The sequence below is a fragment of the Rhinatrema bivittatum genome, chromosome 5 (assembly GCF_901001135.1).
Source record: "Rhinatrema bivittatum chromosome 5, aRhiBiv1.1, whole genome shotgun sequence".
NCBI lineage: Eukaryota > Metazoa > Chordata > Amphibia > Gymnophiona > Rhinatrematidae > Rhinatrema > Rhinatrema bivittatum.
In genome coordinates this window covers 252,550,059-252,563,985 of record NC_042619.1, presented here as the reverse complement: position 1 = coordinate 252,563,985, position 13,927 = coordinate 252,550,059, and the positions used below count along the sequence as shown (strand labels likewise).

Sequence of the window (13,927 nt, the reverse complement as noted above, 5' to 3'; positions counted from 1 at the left end):
AGAAAAGTTTTTAAATAAATAAACAAACCCGACCAAGGTGACCTGCCACATATGAGTTGTGGGACCATTCCAAAACCTATTCACGGAGCCTGTGGGGCATGACTGTTTTCCCTGGAGGAACAGTCAAGGAAACGGACAAAAGGATTAATGCTAGATCTATAATATGCTATGGTTGTTCAGGAAGATCCTCCAGCAGAAAAGAGCCTGATAGTGCATTAACCCGAGCATTCTTGGTTGCTGGATGGTATCTCAAGTCGAAATTGAAGCAGGTTAAGAAGAGTGACCAATTGGCCTGCCGGGCATTCAAGCGCTGGGCGTGTTAAAGGTATTCAAGGTTCTTATGATCGGTGTATATCATAATTCAATGTTGAGTGTCCTCCAGCCAGTGGCGCCATTCTTCAAAGGATAGCTTGATAGCGAGGAGTTCCCTGTTGCCTATTTTGTAATTATGTTCAGAAGAAAAGAACTTCCTTGAAAAGAAGGATCACAGGTGCAGGGTGCCCTTAGGAGAGTACTGACTTAAGATGGCCCCAACCCCCACCAAGGATGCGTCCACCAACTAGAATGAAGGCAGGATCTGGATGGTGCAAGCAGGGTTCCTGTAGAAATGCTTTCTTCAATGCTTGGAAGGCTGACACAGCCTCAGGGGCCCAGGTCTTAACATTGATTCCCTTATGTGTGAGGGCGTAAGGGGAGCAGCAATCAAGGAGTAATTAGCGATGAAATGTTGGTAATAAATGGAGAATCCCAAGAACCTCTGTAGGGTCCGCAATCCGGTTGGCTTGGGCCAGTCACAAATGCTTTTGAGTTTGCTCAGATCTATGGAGAAACCACAGCTGGAAACAATGTACCATAAAAAGGGAAGGCTCTCTTTTTCAAACAGGCATGTGTCAATTTAGTATATAGGTGATGCTCCCAGAGATGTTGCAGAACTTGGCGGACATCACGGCGGTGAGACGGAAGGTCTTTGGAAAATATAAGGATATCATCCAGGTACACCACGACACTGATGTAAAGAAGATCTCGGAAGATCTCTTTCATCATCTTTTGGAAGACCGCTGGGGCATTACATGATCCAAAGGGCATGACAAGGTATTTGTAGTGCCCATCTCTTGTATTGAAGATGGTCTTCCATTCGTCATTAGGCCAAATGCGAATCAGGTTATAGGCCTCTCGTAAATCCAATCTGGTGAAGATCTTAGCTCCTTGCTACAATCAGTGGCAGCGGATAACAATCCTTCTTGGTGATTGTATTGAGGCCCCGGTAATCGATACATGGATGTAGTGTCCCATCTTTCTTGGTCATGAAGAAGGATTCTGCTCCGGCCGAAAAAGTGGATGGTTGGATGAATCCCTTTTCAAGGTTCTCCCGGATGTAGTCCGACATAGCCTTTGTTTCTGGAATGGATAGCGGGTATACTCTACCACACGGAGGCGTGGTGCCCAGCAGCAGCTTGATGGCACAATCAAAGTCCCAGTGGGGTGGTAGAATCTCCGCTCTCTTCTTAGAGAAGATATCAGAAAAGTCAATGTAAGGTACAGGAATCCTGAGTTTCGAGGATGCCAGCAGAAGTAGAAGCCATAATCCTCTTTTGGCCAGACTGGTGACAGAGAGGACCCCACTACAAGAGTTGTAGAGAAGCCCAGGCAAATTGCAGAGAATGGAGTTGTAGCCAAGATAGTCCTAAAACCATAGGGGTAGATTTTCAAACCGCGCGAATTGGCGTACTTTTGCTGGCGCATCAGGCGCAAGCAAAAGTACGTGGGATTTTAGTAGATAGCCGCGCCTATCCGCTAAAATCCTGGATCGGCTCATGCAAGGCTATCGATTCCGTATAGCCGGCGCGCACCGAGCAGCGCAGCCTGGCCTCGGAGGGAACTTTCTTTTGCCCTCCCCTCACCTTCCCCTCCCTTCCCCTATCTAACCCACCCGCCCAGCCCTGTCTAAACCCCCCCCCCTTACCTTTGTCGGGGGATTTACGCCTCCCGGAGGGAGACGTAAATCCCCACGCGCCAGCGGGCCGCTAGCGCGCCGGGACGCGACCTGGGAGCGGGTACGGAGGGCGCGGCCACGCGCCCAGACCGCCCCGGGCCGTAACCACACCCCGGGCCCGCCCCCAAAACGCTGCCGACACGCCCCCAAAACGCCGCGCCGACCGGGCCTGCCCCCGACACGCCCCCCCTCGCCAAACCCCGGGACTTACGTGAGTCCCGGGGTCTGCGCGCGCCGGTAGGCCTATTGAACATAGGCGCACCGGCGCGCAGGGCCCTGCTCGCCTAAATCCGCCCGGATTTAGGCGGATTTAGGAGAGCAGGGCTCTGAAAATCCGCCCCATAGGGTGAATGGACTTGTCGATCACATGGAATTCGATTTCTTCCACATGCAATGCTCCTATGCACACAGTGACAGGAACCGTGGTCAAGGTAATCTTCCCAGGCAAAGGATCTCCTTGGATGGAAGAGATGATGAATGGTAAATCCTTAGGAATGGTTGGAATGTGCAGGTGATCCGCCAGGGACTTCATGAGGAAATTCCCTCCTGCCCCCAAGTCCACGAAGGTTAAGACTGGGAAGCTTCGATGGGCCAAAGTGATGGTCGAGGGAAGGGTTAGTTGAGGGGCCAGAGTTCAGAAGCCTAGGGTCACGACCCCATTACACTCTAGGCTGGGAACTTTCGCGGACGGACAGGGCATTGCGAGAGTTGGTGACCTGCTGCACCACAGTACAGCATAGACCTGCTTGTTGCCTCTGTAGATGCTCTTCAGGAGTAAGGCGGCCGTGGCCCAATTGCATGGGTTCCTGAGTCAAGTTGGTGGATGGAGACCCCGAGGTAGAAGCCGGGACAGGTGTGGGTGAACAAGGCCTCGTCGAGGCGGATCTACGGAGGGTCCGGAATTCCTGGGTATTCTCCTGGAGATGACAATCAATCCTTCTTGCCATGTTGATGAGGTCTTCTAAGTCAACACCAAAATCAGTCCGAGGAATGAAGGAGGAGGACAAGGAACATAGGAGGCAGGAAGGGGGCAGGGACGCTGGAAGCAGGAACTCAGGAATGCAAGAATTCAGGAAAGCAGGAACACAGGAATACAGGAATGGCAATCCACTACTCAGAGTGAAGACACCTATTGCCAAGACACTGGAGGGTTGCCCAGGAAGTCCTTTTATACTGCAAGGCCGATGATGTCATCAAGGAGGGCCATGGAGCATTTCCCGCCTTGAAATCTGGAAGAGGGGCATGCGCACAAGCACCTAGGGAGTCCAATGCAGGAGCAGAGTCAGCGATGTCCTGCTGCCGCGGAGAGAGAGCGGCAGTGCTGGCGGCATTCAGAGCTACATGGGGATGGCGGCATTGGTGGCCCCCGAGCGTGGCAACACTCAGGGCCATGAAGATGGAGGGGTACATTGATGGTAGCTCTCCGCGGCTGTGAGAGAACCCGGGGCAGTTTTCAGCGTGGTGTTGGTTGAGTTAGGCCGACTGTGGGCACTGTGGCTGGCAAAAGTAACATATATAAAGACTGGCAGAAGCAGAATTGAGACCTTGTATTTACTACTGCACTCCCCCGGAGAATACCAGAGATAGGATTGGGACTGAATCCCTAATGCATCACCTGAGGGAAGACTGGTATCTGGCAGCACTCGTGCACTTCTACAGAGACTGGCAGAGGCAGGACTGGGACCCTGCAGCACTAATGAATCACCAAGCAAGTCGGAGGCAGGACTGGGATGCTGCAGCATTAATGCACTTCTGCAGAGATGAGAGAGAGAGAGAGAGAGTGTGTGTGTGTGTGTGTGTGTGTGTGTGTACCGATGCATGCATAAACTTAAAGAATATCTAATACATGGCCATTTTACTGGTCATTTTTGGTGAGTTTTAGGCTTGGGCTTTGTGACATCTTCCTTATCTCAGTGCTGCTTTAGTCTGCTTGCTGGGCTATGCTTGATCAGCACTTATCCAACCTGCATCCAAGAAACATATCTTTAAATGAAAGGGCGTCTGCTAGCCAACCCCTTCTGGGAGTGTCTGGGGGATGATAGGGTGGCTGGATGGTTGCCTTCTAACCTCCTGGTCACCCCCCCCCCCCCCCGAGAGGTTTGCTCTTGACCTATTTCCTCTAGGGACAGGTGGTCATTCCTTTCCTAAAGAGAAGGAAAGTGCTGGGTCAGGGGCGATTATGAAATCACAGCCCCCACTTTGGCTTTTGGAAAGTTGTGGACCAAGAATGAGGCAGAAGATTCCCGAATCCTGATAAAACTGAAGTGGTTCTTCCGTGTGAAGGCTCTTAGCGTGTTCTGCTCCTGTATATTCACTCTCTGCCTGCTCCTCCCCCAGGCCAGGCAAGCAGGTGGGGGCTTAATGTGCCACAAGAGTAGGAGCCAGCTCTATAAATCAGACCTCCACAGCTCGCCGGTGCTGCTGCTGAGGGAGGCGGTTACCATGGCAACAGGGGGTGGCTGCGCGGGGAGAGAAGAGAGATGCACTGGGAAAGGCTTGTTATGGAAGGGAGCGTCTGTCTGTAGCTGTTAGCCTTGCTTCCTGAGAGGTATGACACACTTCTCCCCTTTCTCTGGTTCTCTCCCTCCCTCCCTCCCTCGCTGTGGCCCTGCACTGGCGAGGGCTTCGCTCAGTGACAAGGATGGGGCCTGGGAATGATGGAGGCTGCCTCGTCTACTCCCTTTCTCTGATTCTCTCTCTCGCCCTGCCCTGATAGTGGCTGTGCTTGCAGATAGGGAAGGGGGCTGGGATTACTCAGGTGGGATTTCTCTCTTTCTAAGAATGTGATGGATAGGATTTGGGATAAACTGGGGTGGAAATGGGGCGGCTTATTCCTGTACAGTTACTTTTGTTTTGTCTTTTAATTTGTTTGTTTTGTATATAATTTTAATTGTTTTGCATACCATTTAGAATGGTTGATCAGTAGTTAATAGATGTTTAGAATAAAATAAAATGGGATGGGGTGAGAGAGGATGGGGTAGATTAAAGAGAATGCAGGGAGACACAACCTGATGGGGGTGGGGATGGCATGGGATGAGATTGGGTGAGACAGAATGAGTTGGGTAGGAGGTGTATAGTGGAATGAGTTGGGGTGAGCATGGGATAGGGTAAGGAAGAGATGGGATGGACTGTATTGGGGAGAGTGTAGAGAGGCACAATCTAATGGGACTGGGAAAGATTGGGGCAGGTAAGAGGGAGGGGTTAGAAGAAGATGATGAGTGGATGGAGCAAGTCGGGTGGCTCTGGTAAGATGGGATGAGTTGGGGTAAGGATGGAATGGGTAGGAAGGGAATGGGATGGAGTGGGTTGAGGAGAGCGTAGATAACACAACTTGATGGGGTTGGCGGATGGGGTGGGAGCAGGATCTGAGGTGATGGGGTAGGATGAATTGGGTTGGAGTGGGGTGGAGTAGGTGTGGTGGAATGGGGTGAGCTGAGTTGGGGTGGGTTCCCATGAGATTTTTGCAGTTTTAGAAGTGGGACTTGCTGTTATGCTCCTGTTTGATTATAGCAATCCGAGTATGTTCCTTTCTGGAGTATATCTCCTTCCTTTCTGGGGCATGACTATCTGCCTGGCTCTCTTTCTAAGGTGTGCCTGCCTGTTTGTCTGTCCGTCTCACACTGGTTTCATTTTAGCAGGCATTTGAGAATGCTGGGATGGCAGAGAGTGGAGGCTCTTTCCTTACTCTCATTGATGACTATTTCCCTGCTCACCATCAAGAGACTCTATGGGCTATAACTACAGAATTCCTTTCACCTCACCTCTCATCCTGCACCTTTCTTTCTCTCAAAATAACAGAAACAGTTTCTAGTAATGTCCTGTGACCTTTAGAGACTTCCATGGCTTCCTGAGAGCCAGTTACCTAGGCAGTGCAGCCATGGGCCACGCTCAGGTAGGTGCACATGTTCCACGTTTCACAGGGAGCTGTGGTCCTGGCCCAGTACTGGGGCTTGTCATGTTGAATGATTGCTGGTCTGCATGGCAGGGGGTAACGCCCCTAGTAGTTGAGTGTAAAGGCTCACAGCACCATAGCCCAATAATGCAATGGTTCCTAAACCCACACTGGGGATCCCATAGCCAGGCAGGTTTTCAGGAAATCCACACCAACATAAATCTGATAGATCTGCACTCTAATGTGTGTAAATAATATGCCTCATGCATATTTGCTGTGTATACCCTGAAAACCTGACTGGTCGTGGGGTCACCAGGACAGGTCTGGGAAGCATGGCAATAGGGACCAGATCTGATTGAGCTGGAAGGGAGGAAATTTATAGGCCAAGAAATTTGCACACACTCAGAGATACACACGCACAGGAACATGCCCCACAGACACAAACACATACATTCACAGAGACATACATGGAGACATTCCCAGAGAGAGAGAGAGAGAGAGAGACCACATGCATGCACACACACACACATACACACACTGACACACTTACAGATTGTTGTATTTCACTAAAGAGACGCTCATAGACACACGGACAGAGTCGCATTCCCAGAAACAGAGACAAAAACGGACTCACAGAGACACATGGATATCCTCACAGACAGACACACGCCTTCTCTCTCAACCGTTCGCCGTTTCCTTGAATTTCCACATGCAGGGTGCTATCAGATTTAGCAGCAGCTCCCAGGCAAGCAGCGCTCTGACTGTGGCACACACACACACACTCTCTCTCTCTCTCACACACACACACACACAGACTCGAGTCGATCATGCCTTCCTGTGCCAGGGAACAGCAGAGGCTCTAACGCAGCCTCCCGGGAGCGGCGCTTCTTTTCCGAGGCAGGAAGCGCATTTCTGGCGGAGCTCCTGAGCAGAAGCAGGACGGGGAACCACCGAGAGGCGTTTAAGCCATGCAGGGGCTTCTGTAGGCTCAGCTGGGGGTGAGTAGCCGCGCAATAAGCGCTCGCTGCTTGATGCTGGGATGGCTGACGGGGTGGGACGGGAGCCTTCCCGGGGCGTTCCGCTCCGTTCCGCTCCGGCGCATGTAGCGAGAGCCCTGACCGGCGGGGTCTCTTCCTTCCCTCCTCCGCCAGCTCTCCCGTCTTACCGAGGAGGCACCTCCCCATCGCCCTTCTCCCCTTAATTGTAATGGTGACCAGTGCCAGCCTGACTGGGTGGCAGATATTTGACTTTGCTGCCGGCGGGCTCTAATGTCGGTACTAGATGGAGAGTGTGCTGGGCATTAAGGATGGCACATTGTTTCCATGGTTTTCGTCTGTGTATGTATATGTATGTATGTATGTATGTGTATATATATATATATATATATATATATATATATATATATATATATATATATACTCTTTCCTGTTCACCTGATGCCCATACTCTTATTCATTTCTGTCTCTCTCCCCTAGATATAGATATAGATATATATATATAGCAAAAGAATAAATTACCCTTTCCCCTTCAATAGCCTACACACCCCCCCCCCCCCCAAAGTGTCCCTGCTGGTCTCTGCAATGGAGTCCCCTCGTTAATTTGTGGTTCTGGGGGATCCTCACCTCTGGTGTTGGACCTGTGCACTTTGAAGAATGTGTGGAAGGAGAGAGCCCTCCAGGAGTAGATTTCTTAGTGGTGTAGACTGGAGCATTACTGGGTTGAACCTGGAGTCTTAGTCCCTGGTGGTGGTGGGGTGTGGGGATAGCATGAGTTCTGCTGCCTGAACCTGAAGCACTTGCCTTGAACAGTGGGGGCTGGCTGTTGGAGAGATGTTTGCTTCTCAGGGACTATCCATGACTCAGGAGGAGCTAGGACAGAGCTCAGTAACGGAAACTGGCAGGCTTCCAGACCGCACGAAAAGGTGGCATTTTCCATAGAAGAAGACATTCAAGGGCAATGGGGGTCGTGATAAAAATCTGAAAGGAGAGAAGCTCAGAGGATGGTGGATGCGTGGACTGGCCTACCGGTGCAGGCTGTGCTAACCAAACTGTTGACAGAATTTGAGCGTGTTTGAAAGATCCCTAGAGGGAGGAAGATGAGTATGGAATGAGCAGGATCTGTGCTTACACTGTCGGTAGGGGCAGCTGGGCGGACTAGGCCAGCCAGGTGGGCTTTATCTGCTGACTGCCTTCTCATTGGCATGCTGAGCAGTGAGCAGGTCCTGCTTCTGATGGGCCCCCGGGCCCTATACTGTCATATCTGAATAACATCTTGTGAAAGTGCTGCAGTGCTGACTTTGTCAGGGTTCTTTTGACATGACACTAATGTTAACATCAATCAGTTCTGCTCCCCAGCCTCTTGGGCCTTTCAGAACCTTGCCACCAGTTTAAAGGAAGTTTGGGAGGAGTCTGTGATCTTTTTGATGGATATCAGGAGCACATTTATGGAGAATTCCTTTCACCCCTCCTCTCACCCTGGGCATCTTTTCTCTCATAATAGCAGAAACATTTTCTTAGAAGGTCCTGGGACTTTTAGAGACCTCCATGGCTCCCTGAGAGCCAATACCCCAGGCAAGGAAGGCTGTGCAGTGCAAGCATGGACCAGACTCAGATGCACATGTTCCACCTTTTACAGGGATCCCTGGCCTGGCACTGTTGCTTGTCACTCTGATAGCTGGTCTACAGAGGGGGGGGGGGCACCCCCAGAATTTGAGAGTAAAGGCTTCTAGCACCATAACCCAATAATGCAGTGATTCGTAAACCCGCACTAGGGACCCTGCAGCCAGACTGTTTTCAGGATATTATCCACAGCAATGTGAATGCAACATATGTGCACATACTGGGTCTCCAAAGTATGCAAATGTATCTCATGCATATTCATTATGGATATTCTGAAACCCCTCCCAACTGACTGTGGGGAGCACCAGGACAGGAATGTAATGCAAATTTACCTCCTGCGTCATTATGTCTGAATTCCAGAGCACTGCTAGCATTATAAAATAAAATAAGGTGGCCATTGGAAAACAGACTTCATTCTGCCCACTAAATGTGGGTTGTTTTGGGGTTTTTTTGTGAATTTTGTCTCGGTTTACTGTTTCAAGTGCTGAGTCCCCAGGAAGTCCCACTCCCCATCAAATATAATAATGTTTCTAGAACTGCTTGTCCTACCAATGACTGCCCTACAGCCACTGAAGCTGTGAGTTGAGTTTGTGGGATACAGAGTTCCAGACAAAATATGACTAGGAAACTGCCTGAGGAAACTCATCACATGAGTGGTGCCATGAAAATACTTGAAAATAGAATTAGGTTAGAAAGATTATTTGCACCTGTGGGCCTGACTCCCAGGAGGATTGCCCCAGGGTCCAGAATCAAGCCCTGTGTGCTACACACGTTCTGCAAATCGCTGGCTGTAAGCCATGCAGATTCCAAGCCTATACATCTTATATCAGCGGTTATATAGAGTGCATGTGGTATATAATCCATGCAGAATGTAAATGATAACACGCTCCTGCTTCTGCTCCTTCTCTCTATTATTGACCCTCATCTCTGCTCCTGCCCCCCCCCCCCCCCCCCGCAACCTCTCCTCTCTGTTCCTTACCCTCCTCTATGCTAGTGTCCTAAGTCGCTCTTCACTGCTCCTGCCACTTATATCTACAATATGTTTATCTGTCAATGGGTTCTGTGAGAGATGAAGGCCATGCACAGGTCTGTGTGTGTGTGAATATGTGTGTTGCGTAGGGGAAAGGCATGGAAAAGTTTCTGTATGTGCTTGTGTGTGTGTGTGTGTGTGTGTGTGTGTGTGTGTTTGGCAGACTATGTGCATGGACTTTCCTTCCCCTCCCTCCTGTTTTTATGCAGTTCTTGTTCCTGGCTCCCTCCTGCTGCTGCCGCCTCTGATTCCACTTCTGTTGCAGGAACTTGTGACCTAGTGCCTGTCGCATTTACTTATGGCCCTGAGAAGTTTCTATGGAGATCTCGCTGTGATGTCACAAACAGAGCAAAATTATGTCTGAGGAAGAATAGGAGAGGCAGTGGGAGGAAGGAAGAGCCGGGGAGGAAAAGGTGGGGAGAGAGGGAGGGAGAAAGACGGAGAGAGATAGATAGCTAGAAAGAGAGAGAGAGAGAGGGAGAGACAGGATCTGTACATGTGGAGGATACATTGAAAGGGCTTCTGCTGACCAGTGATTATAAAGACCTGGACCCTCCAGGCCCGTATTTGTCATCAAGCACACTAGGCCTGTGCATAGGGTAGCAAAAAGCTGGGGGCAGCAGGCTGACTGAAGATGTGTTTTCTTCTAGCTGTGCTGAATCTCAGCAGAGAATATCTCTCTTCTTCCTAATCCAACCCCTTGTCTTCCCTTCCAGGCAAACTACAGGGAACAGGAGAGGGGATAAGGCTGCAGCAGGTTTAGCAGAGTATCTCTGCTTTCTAATCCAGCCCATCCCCTCCTGTCATTCAGGAAAACCAGGGGACGGTTTGAGCCTGGAGCAGACAGATCAAAAGGGGATCATTTTGGAGAGGTTAGGAGGACCTCAGTGGAGGATCATTGGGGGTTGAGGAAAGAGGCTGGGAGATTAGAGGGGTTAAGCTAGGGGCATGTGTCTGTGTGTGAGAGAGAGGGAAACAGGGTGAGTGAGGAAGGGTTGTGCATGTGTTTATATATATCTATACCAGATTGGGTGGGAGATTAGAAAGATGCAAAGAGTAGCAGGACCTGAGCAGGGCAGCACATCCTATTAGGCGAACTAGGCGGTCGCCTTGGGCGCTGAACCTTAGGGGCGCTGAAGAGCAGCCATATCGGGCCTTGAGTGGAGCCTATCCTGCTCGCAGCAGAGGAGTAGAAACTTGGCGGGCTGCAAGCCTGCCTTCATTCCTACCTCTCTCTTCTCCCCAGATTCTACAGCTCACCCCTCAATCTCTCCTAACCCTCCTCCCTTTCCCCAATCCCAGAACCTTCCTCCCTCTTCCCAGATCCTGGAATTCATCCCTCAACCTCTCCTACACCCTCCTTCCTTCCCCAATCCCAGAACCTTCTTCTCCCCACACCCCAGATTCCTGATCTGCTCCGTCTCCCATCCCCAGCCCTCTCTCCCTCTCCTCTCCCCAGTCTTTTTTGTTTTCACACTCCTCCTCCTATCCCCAGTCCTCACACCTTCTCACCCCATTCCTAATTCTCCTCTCTTCCTTTCCCTGTCCTGGGTCTTCTCTTCCCCATCTCTGAGATCTCCTCCCTTTACTGACACTTGACATCCCTTTTTTTCACCCAGTAAAAAGAAAATAAATTATACAAACACAAGCGAAGTTGGAAAACTACTTTTATCATTAGAATGTAAAATGAAAAAAAAAAAGGAAATGTTTGTCAGCGTGCTGCAGAATTTTCAGATTTTTGCAAAGAAGCTACCCTGGAGCTGCCGCAGGAAACCAGGGGGCTGTTGTCCGACTTTAAAGGAGGGGGGAGGGGGAGGGACAGCCCCAACAGTGCCTAGGGTTTAGCAAAACCCCAAATCTGTCACTAGGACACTGATGTTTCACTTCTTCCCAGCCTTCTGATGAGTTGCAGTGTGCAGAAGGAGGGGATCATTTGGCGCTCAGCATTATAACCGTCTAACACTTAACTGGAATGACTGCAACATCCTTGTATCCTAGAGTGCTGGGGATGTTGACGTGTGCACATCTGTTTGTACATGTGTGCAGATGTGTGTTTGTGCCCTTGATTTCTTCTTCAAACATACAGTACAAAGTGGATTACAGAATGTATATCTACGTGTTGTATGTGTGTGCGCCTCAACGCCCCCGAATGCTCATACCCCACACTTCCCCATCGTGCCCCTGCGATGGTGGTTCCCCCACACCCTGAGAGAGCGGGCAGCCGCAGTATTAGGCGCTGTGAGCTGCAGCACCGGAGGAATAGAAACAGAAATGCATTTCCTCCTGTGCTCTGCAGAGTGCAAAGATATCAAAAGGCGCACAATTCCCAAAGCTGAGAGAGAAAATCCAAGCCTTCCCACAAACAAATGAGCAGGAAAAGCTCTGTGTAATCCCGGGGAAAGAAGAGAAACGGTAACTAAAGCAGAAAAATGTGTGGAATCCTGCCACCAGGCCAGAAAATTAAACCTGAGTGACCAGGGACAATAGGACCAGCACCAAAACCTGAGTTCTGTCCCTGTTGTTGTACTTGTAATTTTACCGCACTGTTATGTTGTCAGATTTTCCTATCCTCCTCGTCTATCGTAACCATTCTGTGCATTACTTTGGCAGCACATGTAAAATGGACATGCCAGTAAGGTTATCTGAATCTGAATCTGCAGGCTGGGGGGTTGTGGGCTGAAGGGAACATTTAATACCGGCGGCAAGCTAGCAGAAGGGCTGTTTGAGGGATGCAGAGTCAGCGGCTCACTCATGGCCTTGCATGTGCTGAAGGGAGCCCTGGCCCAGAGAGATTGAGGGTTGCCATGGACACCTCGCTGAGGCGTGGCCCATGTGCCTGCACTTGATAACTGTGTACAGTCAGGGGAGGGTGGGAGAGCCCGGAGCAGGGAAACAATCTGTAGCAGTAGTGCCAGACCTAGGCACAATCCGTTTATCCTCACACACACACACACACACACGCTCCATTTATACACCTCTCGCTCACCTACTTCCTTTATACATCTCTTCCTCAAGTTCACTCCATTCATACAGTTCTCACTGACCTGCTCCATTTATGCATCTCTTCCTCACACTTCCTCCATTTATACACCTCACACTTACCTGCTCCATTTATATATATATTCCTCACACTCACTCCATTTATACACCTCACACTCACCTGCTCCATTTATATATATATATTCCTCACACTCACTCCATTTATACACCTCACACTCACCTGCTCCATTTATATATATATTCCTCACACTCACTCCATTTATACACCTCACACTCACCTGCTCCATTTATATATATATATTCCTCACACTCACTCCATTTATACACCTCACACTCACCTGCTCCATTTATACATCTCTTTCTCACACTCCATTCATACACCTCACACTCACCCGCTCTATTTATACATCTCGTCCTCACACTCACTTCATTTATACACCTCACACTCACCCGCTCCATTTATACATCTCGTCCTCACACTCACTTCATTTCTACACCTCACACTCACCTGCTCCATTTATGCATCTCTTCCTCACACTCCATTCATACACCTCACACTCACCTGCTCCATTTATACATCTCTTTCTCACACTCCATTCATACACCTCACCCTCACCCGCTCCATTTATACATCTCGTCCTCACACTCACTGCATTTATACACCTCACACTCACCCGCTCCATTTATACATCTCGTCCTCACACTCACTGCATTTATACACCTCACACTCACCCGCTCCATTTATACATCTCTTCCTCACACTCACTTCATTTATACACCTCACACTCACCCACTCCATTTATGCATCTCTTCCTCACACTCCATTCATACACCTCACACTCACCTGCTCCATTTATACATCTCGTCCTCACACTCACTTCATTTATACACCTCACACTCACCTGCTCCATTTATACATCTCGTCCTCACACTCACTTCATTTATACACCTCACACTCACCTGCTCCATTTATACATCTTTCTCACACTCCATTCATACACCTCACACTCACCTGCTCCATTTATACATCTCGTCCTCACACTCACTTCATTTATACACCTCACACTCACCCGCTCCATTTATACATCTCGTCCTCACACTCACTTCATTTATACACCTCACACTCACCCGCTCCATTTATACATCTCTTCCTCACACTCACTTCATTTATACACCTCACACTCACCTGCTCCATTTATACATCTCTTTCTCACACTCCATTCATACACCTCACACTCACCCGCTCCATTTATACATCTCGTCCTCACACTTCATTTATACACCTCACACTCACCCGCTCCATTTATACATCTCGTCCTCACACTCACTTCATTTATACACCTCACACTCACCTGCTCCATTTATACATCTCTGTCTCACACTCCATTCATACA

The 13,927-nt window shown here is 49.6% G+C and overlaps 1 protein-coding gene across 7 annotated transcripts in view; it reads left to right on the top strand.

The window, feature by feature from the left end:
* The window catches only part of DMTN (dematin actin binding protein), a 124,686-nt gene that overhangs the window by 40,483 nt on the left and 70,276 nt on the right, over positions 1–13,927 (top strand). For 2 of the 7 annotated variants that reach the window (XM_029603853.1, XM_029603850.1), the window contains exon 1: positions 6,611–6,883. The exons of 3 other annotated variants lie outside the window; for them this stretch is intronic. The gene's annotated coding sequence lies outside the window, so the exon portion shown is untranslated. Of the gene's footprint in view, positions 1–6,610; positions 6,884–13,927 lie in introns of those variants that run through there. 2 more of the 7 variants (XM_029603852.1, XM_029603847.1) reach the window with 1 other exon arrangement.